The following is an 8272-nucleotide window of genomic DNA, read 5'->3' as shown; positions in this document are numbered from 1 at the left end:
TTCTGTCTAATGGTAGGGAAATTTGTCCAGCATGTTTGTATTGTTTGTATTGCCTGAATTGTAAAGGTAGCTGCATACACAGGCACACACAGAGACACACACCATTCAGAATTAGACTGAAACTATTCCCTTCACTTACCTCCACACAAGACTTTTAGGTTGATTTTTGCTCTGTGGCACTAAAAGCCCAAGGAGTCAGATCTCCCTGCTAATTCCATGGGGGAGGGGCATCCCCCTCAGGCAATTCCTCTCTTGAAGAGATAGCAGAAAAAGTGATATCCAAAACCCAAGCCCTGACTATGACTCACAAATGATGCTGCCCAGTTGCCCAGTAAAGCAAGATATGTTGCACTGGTGGTCTCATGAGTAGAAGTCCCAGGGCTCATTGTGTAATTTATTTTGTTAAGAAAGGAAAAAGCCTGGATTGCACACTGATTAACCTCAATTTGGACTGGAAAAAAAAATCTTGGATAGACTAAAGTAAGAGCTAGGGCAGGTTCAGTAACCAACCCTTGGAAATGAGCAGCCTGTAATTTAAAGGAAAACCATGGCTGTGAAAATTTTGGGATGTGTGCTTGCTTGACCTGACTGGAAGCTCTCAGAAAGTGATATCTAACAGCTGAAATTAATTGGCATAGAAAATTGGATACTGTAAAATTCTTACCAGAACTTTTCCCCTGGCTGCTAGACCTTCATGGTTGAAAGCTTTTGGGAGCCACTGAAGGAATCTTTTTTTCTGTTGTCTCTATCAATGGCTTCCTTTGCATCAGGAAAATTAAAAGCACCCACTGATTTGATCAATTTTAATTTTGCCAAGAGCATGTTTCAAAACTCACGTTTTGAAAAAAAAAAAAAGTAGGGATTGTAGGAATTTAGCACCCACCCCTCCTAGAAGAATGAAATATTCTAGGAAATATTTTAAAAGCAGAATATTATACCTTCCTGGATGAGAAATGGAGAAACATATTTTAAAGACAAAGGAGCTCCTGCAACTTCCTGACTCCCCACCTTTGTCAATGGGCCATTAAAAGCCTCAGCTAAGCTCACTCATTCTCCCACCTTTGTCAATGGGCAATTAAGGCTTCAACCAAGCTCACTCAATCCCCCCATGATTTGCAACACAATACAACTGAAACTCACCACATGGCAAGGCTCAAGCAAGCTTGAGAGACAGCCAGCAAGGCTAGCTAAGACCCCCACCCCCTGGGAGTCTGACAACCAATCAGGATACTCTTCCTGTGCCCCAGAAAGGTCAAAGCTCAGAAAAATCATAAAACCAGGGAGCACACAGGATCTCGGGCCCTTTTCTGTTCAGGAACTCAAGCCATGTGATCCTGACCACCATTAAACCATCTTTCCAAGCAGCCTCCATGTTTCCAGTGTCTTTGTCCCCACTTGGAACTGAACCCAGATGGATATTTCTTCCAACAGGACAATAATAATAATAATAATAATTTAATTTGTATACCGCCCTTCTCCCGGAGGACTCAGGGCGGTGAACAGGCAGATAAAATAAAAACGATACATTTCAATAAAGAATAGTACAGAAAATTTTATTTTTCTTAAAAGAGAACAGTTAATTAAAATATAATGATTGTTAATTAAATCGTGATTTAAAAAAAACAACCTTACCAACAAAAAATAATACAAATAGTCTTTGCTTAACCACAGTAAACAGTAATGCTTAACCACCTTAGCAATTTCCATTGTTAAGCAATGAGGCCATTAACCACAATATCATGTGCTCACCCTTAACGACAGCTACCATGGCAATCTTCATTGCTGTCATAAAGCGAGGGTCCTGATGTGACCATGAAATGATTTCAGGCTGGCTTCCAATAAGCAAAGTCAATGGGGAGGCTGGGAGGAAGTTGCAAGTCCTGGTCATAGCAAGTCCTTCCTAAGGCATCTTGTATGCAGGCCAGTGGGTCAGGAGTGGTGTTACAATGTGAGTGCAACCAAGCAGGTGGGGAGATGGTACATTGTGAGTGTGGCTGGGTGTGTGGGTGAGTGCTGCAGCTGGTGCAAGGGTAAGTGGCTGGTAGTGAGTGCTGTGCTGTGAATGTAAACTGGCAACAGGGCAGCTGCAGTGGACTGACTGCAGGTGGGCTAAGTGGGCAATGCTACAACCCAGCATGAGGCTGGGCAAAGCATCAGAGTTTGCATTCACCCTGCCACCCAAGGGCTTTTTGGGAGAGAAAGCAGCGAGATACTGCCAGCTTCCTCATTGACTTGGTTTGTGGAAAGCTTACAGGGAAAGTCACAAATCACCATCACGTCACTGTGGTTGCTACAACTGTCTTAAGTATAAGTCAGTTGCCAAGTGCTCCAATTGCAATCACATGACAATGGGGACACTGACAACTGCAACTTTTGTTCCAGTTGTAAGTCCCCCTTGTTCAGTTCCAGTGTAACTTTGAAAGGTTTCTGAAAGAGTGGTTTTACTCCAAGGATTATCTATAGTGTCAAGTAAATGCAGAAGATGGTTTCAGTATTTAAATCAATATAAAAAAGAAACAATAGTGAAAAACATTGGTGTCAGTAGTGGGTTCCTCTTATCTTCACTACTGGTTCAGAACTGGGAGTGTGCGTGCTCGCTTCGCTCGTGCACAGCACATGCACAGAACACCCGTAATGATGTCTGGGCGGGTGCGCAGAGCCTCCCGCCACTGCCTCTATCGGTTTGCAAGAACTGGTAGAACCCCCCCACTGATTGGTGTGCCAGATCTAAAAATAATAAACATAATTAACTTTGAAACATTGAAATAAAACACTTTTCCTTTCTAAAAAACTGCTAAAGGTCATGCGAACTCATAAAGCGAGAGCATTCTGTAATGTCAACTTATCTAAGTTAACTAACCTGATGAATTTGATCATTCAGAGACATAATGTGAGAATGTTTATTGTACATGTGTTGATTTACAGAAAATGTATGATAAAGGGAATAGATTTGAATTATGGAATGTTATGTACAACTTTGGAATTGAAGTTATATTGATGAATGCAATAAGAGATATACATGCCTATTTTTGTTGTATAACTGAAATTTTTGTATGTCTGAAAAACATGGGGTAAAACAACAAAAAGGGTCAAGAATGAATAGATAGTACAGTAAAAGAATCTGAACTGAATATAGAATACAGAAATGAATGAACAGTATGAGAGAGTGAACGAATGAGGATCAAATTGCAAAATTTATCAGATTGTTTTCTTGCAGTTGTTTCATTACCCAAACTAGGTAACATCATGAATGCTGGACTGCTAGCACTAATGTTACCTACTTTGGGTAATAAAACATCTGCAAGGAAGCAACCAAGCTCAGAGAGCACCAAGGACTCCTCATTTCAACCCTACTACAAATATTATCCTTTATTGGAACAAATATATATTTGCAAATATTATAAGGAAGATGAATGGATGAATTAAGGGGAAGATTAAGAGGTCTTGAATCCAGATTAGATAAATTCAGACTTAGTTATTTGTCAGTGTTCATGTAGAATATATATTTTATTAACTAATCTGAAAAACATTAGGAATATTTGGCTAGCCTTCACAATGCATATCAAAATACATATCAATGCAGGAATATTTGGGTAGCCTTCAAAATACGTATCAATGCATAGGGTCTGCAGAGAGTATGAAGCAATTGATAGAATAGAATAGAATAGAATAGAATTTTATTGGCCAAGTGTGATTGGACACACAAGGAATTTGTCTTGGTGCATATGCTCTCAGTGTACATAAAAGAAAAGATACGTTCATCAAGGTACAACATTTACAACACAATTGATGGTCAATATATCAATATAAATCATAAGGATTGCCAGCAACAAGTTATAGTCATACAGTCATAAGTGGAAAGAGATTGGTGATGGGAACTATGAAACGATTAATAGTAGTGCAGATTCAGTAAATAGTCTGACAGTGTTGATGGAATTATTTGTTTAGCAGAGTGATGGCCTTCGGGAAAAAACTGTTCTTGTGTCTAGTTGTTCTGGTGTGCAGTGCTCTATAGCGTCGTTTTGAGGGTAGGAGTTGAAACAGTTTATGTCCAGGATGCGAGGGATCTGCAAATATTTCACAGCCCTCTTCTTGATTCGTGCAGTATACAGGTCCTCAATGGAAGGCAGGTTGGTAGCAATTATTTTTTCTGCAGTTCTAATTATTCTCTGAAGTCTGTGTTTTTCTTGTTGGGTTGCAGAACTGAACCAGACAGTTATAGAGGTGCAAATGACAGATTCAATAATTCCTCTGTAAAACTGGATCAGCAGCTCCTTGGGCAGTTTGAGCTTACTGAGTTGGCGCAGAAAGAACATTCTTTGTTGTTTTTTTTAATGATGTTTTTGATGTTAGCTGTCCATTTGAGATCTTGCGATATGATAGAACCTAGAAATTTGAAGGTTCCTACTGTTGATACTGTGTTGTCTAGTATTGTGAGAGGTGGAAGTATGGAAGGGTTTCTCCTAAAGTCTACCACCATTTCTATGGTTTTGAGTGTGTTCAGTTCCAGATTGTTTTGGTTGCACCACAAGGCTAGTCATTCGACCTCTCGTCTTGATTTCTAGCTAAAAGAAAATAAAGATGCAGGATAATTCTTTTTCCTACTTGATATGCATCTTTTAGGGCAAGATGGTAACTGCATCTTAAAAAGCCAAAATAAAAATAAAAAACAGAAGGACAAACCAGAGGTAATATTATGGGAAGTTTTGTTTTTTCTGCATTTTCATTACTCAAAATAATCTCATAGATGGGATTACTGTGGAGTAAACACTCTTCTATGGGCAGGGATATATCAATACCTTGTAGAAGGCTATAGTATTTCCAAATAAAGCCTGCAAAAGTATAAATATCCCAGCATATATTAATAACTTTGGACTAATATTGATGTTTTTATTTTATTAGCCTTTAAAAGTGATAATTTCCATTCTGCTTTTAGCATTTACTCTTTGTGGAGAATGACATGAAACCAGTGGTGGGCTACTGCATGGTTGCAAGGTTCAAACAAACCCTTAGCTCTGATCTCTGGTTGGGCCGCCACCTGCCCCTATTCTATGCTATCCATTTATAACTTACTTTCTGGCTCGTTGGCTGGCCCAGCTGCGTTCCACACCACCCCTGCTGTTCTCACCAGAGCTTCCTGAGCTGATTAGGAGCCTGTTTGAAGCTCTGTTTCTCTCCCAAAGGGGCATATGTGAGCGAAGTGTGCATGTGTGTGCGTGCACTCACAACCAGCGAACTCTTTGTTAAAGAAAGTGCAGCCCACTTCTGCATGTGTTATATATGTGTTAAATTAGTCAGATCCAATTTATTTTCATGTTAGAATACCAAAGAAATAACTATTAAAAATGCAGGACTTTTTGTATTGATTTGTTTGCTCATAGAATTTATATAGCTGCTAATCCTGTAACTCTAATACAACTCATAATACAAAGCATAACAATGTTATAGAAAAGCATATGTATGTATATCAGTTATTTGCTAATAACCTGGCCATAACACTTGGGGGGAAAAGCCAGATCTTTAAGATTTACTTGAGGGGTTGCAGTGTTGCTGTCATCTGAATCTCAAGGGGAATGCTGTTTCATAACATAAGCACCAGCAAATTGGTGTCAACAAGCCAATTGATGGAGGGAGGGATTCCCTTTTTAGAGGTGGTTCTGCAGCAACATATGAAGGTCATCTGGTTGAATATACCTTAATTTACTGGATTTTCTAAATGCACCAAGCCATATGTCACGATTTGAAAGCTGAGTGGCTGGACTCTATACAGATTTATAGCATCTTACCTACAAATTAAAAATATAGTACAAGGCAAATATAAGTAAAACATCTATAGTTAAGCAAACAAAAGAAAAGACATCTAGAACCCTTGAAGATTTAGATTTCTTCCTGGGGAATGGAGGTCAGATTATTAGTTGGAGCCTATGAAATTGTGTCAGATTGGCTTTTATCTTGGTTATGAGATGGATGGATGATTTAAAATTGATTAGCCACTCTGACTCACAATGGACATTAATGTCCATTTTCAGTCATTTCGTGGATGGAATAGCATCCAGACTGAATTCGGGGAAATCCTTGGGAGTTTTTCTGGGCTTTTTTTTATTTGCTCATAAGTTTTAGATTAAATCTGATTTATTTGGGTTTTCACCTGGGAAAATCTCCTGGAAAAAATCCACTTTTCACATTTGAAGTATTGGGAGCCTGGTTTGTTTAGGATACTTGCCTCAGTGGTATAATAGAGCTGATGTTTGACATAATGTTATCCAAGATTTGATTGGGTTTCACTCTAAGTCAAGTATAGAAAAGCACAGCAAAAAATTTGAAGAAGGAATGCAAGGGCAGTTGAATAAATACCAGTAAGTCCTGAACAAGAAAAGGATTTGATTTTTTTGGAGGTGGGATGGGGGTACGAGAGGGAAGATAGAGAAACTCTGCAAGTCTTTCAAAATTCTGGTATTATACCTTGTATATTCATTGTGAAATATCTTTCTTTCTGAAGTACTTGTTCACACCAGGTGTTATTGATGTCAAGGTAGACAACGTGTCAGCTTTAGAAGCCATATTAGGCCGGAAGTTTCCATGCTGTCCCCTCCTACTTTCCCACACATGAGCAGGTGGCAGCATGGAAGCTTCCGGCCTAATATGGCTTCCAAAGCTGACACATGGTCTACCTTGACATCAATAACATTTGGTGTTATCATGATCTATTTTCCTTTGCCGAAGGTCTGGAATCCATCAGCATCTGCACATCCTCTCCCACATTCTGTGGTCATTGGACTCAAGACTTATTCTATCCAAACAGTTGGGCCATGAATTATTCCCACTGCTTCAGCACAGTGACTAACAATATCAGATTATGCTGGCTCCTACCTTAGTAGCATGTATGTTTTCTACCTTATGGGCAAAGTCCTGAAGTTACTTCTGGTACAGTCCAGTTCAATCCTAGCCAGGAATTCACCATGATCTTTAATACTGAGAAGAATTAGATTGCTTGTGGTGAAAATCAGTGTTTTCTTTAACTTCTTCATTTCTAACAGAGGTGAGTGTCTCTTGTCTTCTCTCTTTCTCTCTAGCTGTTAAATTTAAATCTTTCCACTTCTCCCGGGCTGAAATTTTTCCTTTATCGGTATTCTCTCTGGCATTCCACTTCTTTTTTAAACAATAAAGCATTTCGTATACATTGACGAGAGCTGGTGTGTGGAGGAATCTGGCTTGGTTTACACAAGAGAGAATTTCTCTGCTAAATAAAAAATTCTGCTTCAAACAGAAGGCATATTTTACTTACCACTATCCTGGTAAGCAGGACAGTTAGTGTGTTCTTGAAAATAAATTACTACAGTATATTTTTCTTTCTTTGAATATATTTCTTATTGTATGTATAAAATATTTTAATAAAAACTAAAGAAAAATTGCCAACAGCTCCTTGCATGACTTTTTTTATTCTGGACCTTATGGATACTTAGAGCAAGTAAAGAATGTTGCTAGAGTAATTCAGCTAGTTTCCACAGAGTTTCTATTGAAGAAGAATGAATCTTATAGCAATACAGAACTGGAGCAAAAGAAATGTAGAGCAAGTTACAACTTGCTATATATTACTTACTTAGTGTCCACATCACTTCTAAAAGCGGGACTGGCCTAAAATTTTATTGGGTTAAAATTTTATTGGGTTATTTATATTTTAATATTTTAATTCGTTTTAAATCTGGCCACTTTATGTTTGTTTTAATCTCTTTTAATATTGATACTGTGATTTTTTACTTGGCTGTACACCGCCCTGAGTCCTTCGGGAGAAGGGCGGTATAAAAATTGAATAAAAAAAATAAAAGAGTTTTTCAGATGTTTTGTTCATTATTATTTGACACCAAGCTTTTATTTTAGAAACTCTGTAACAACTTTGAGTGGTATATAATAAAACAATTACCGTATTTTTCTGTCTATAAGACGCCCCGAAGAATATGATACCCCCTCTCCCACTTTTCTTACCCAAAATTCAGAAATCAGGTGAAAACTGTCTCAGGCGGTGGGGACAGGGCCTGCACATAAGGCAGTAGCCCAGGGCCAAAGTGCTAGTGGAACACCAGACTCTCAAGGACGGTGCTGAAGCAAGCAGGCATCCTGCCTGCAGTGCCCATGCCAGCTGCCCCTTCCCAGCCGTCATGTTTAAGTGCTGGTAGATGCCGGCCTGCCCTCCAGTGAGCCTCGACAACTGCTGGAGAGAGATGGGCCCCTTTCAGCGCCTGGCTCCCAGATGCCCTCGCTTCCTCTAAGCATT

This window comes from Ahaetulla prasina, chromosome 1, assembly GCF_028640845.1.
Source record: "Ahaetulla prasina isolate Xishuangbanna chromosome 1, ASM2864084v1, whole genome shotgun sequence".
Classification (NCBI taxonomy): Eukaryota; Metazoa; Chordata; class Lepidosauria; order Squamata; family Colubridae; genus Ahaetulla; species Ahaetulla prasina.
The sequence above is the reverse complement of the archived record's forward strand: the minus strand, read 5'-3'. Positions refer to the sequence as shown.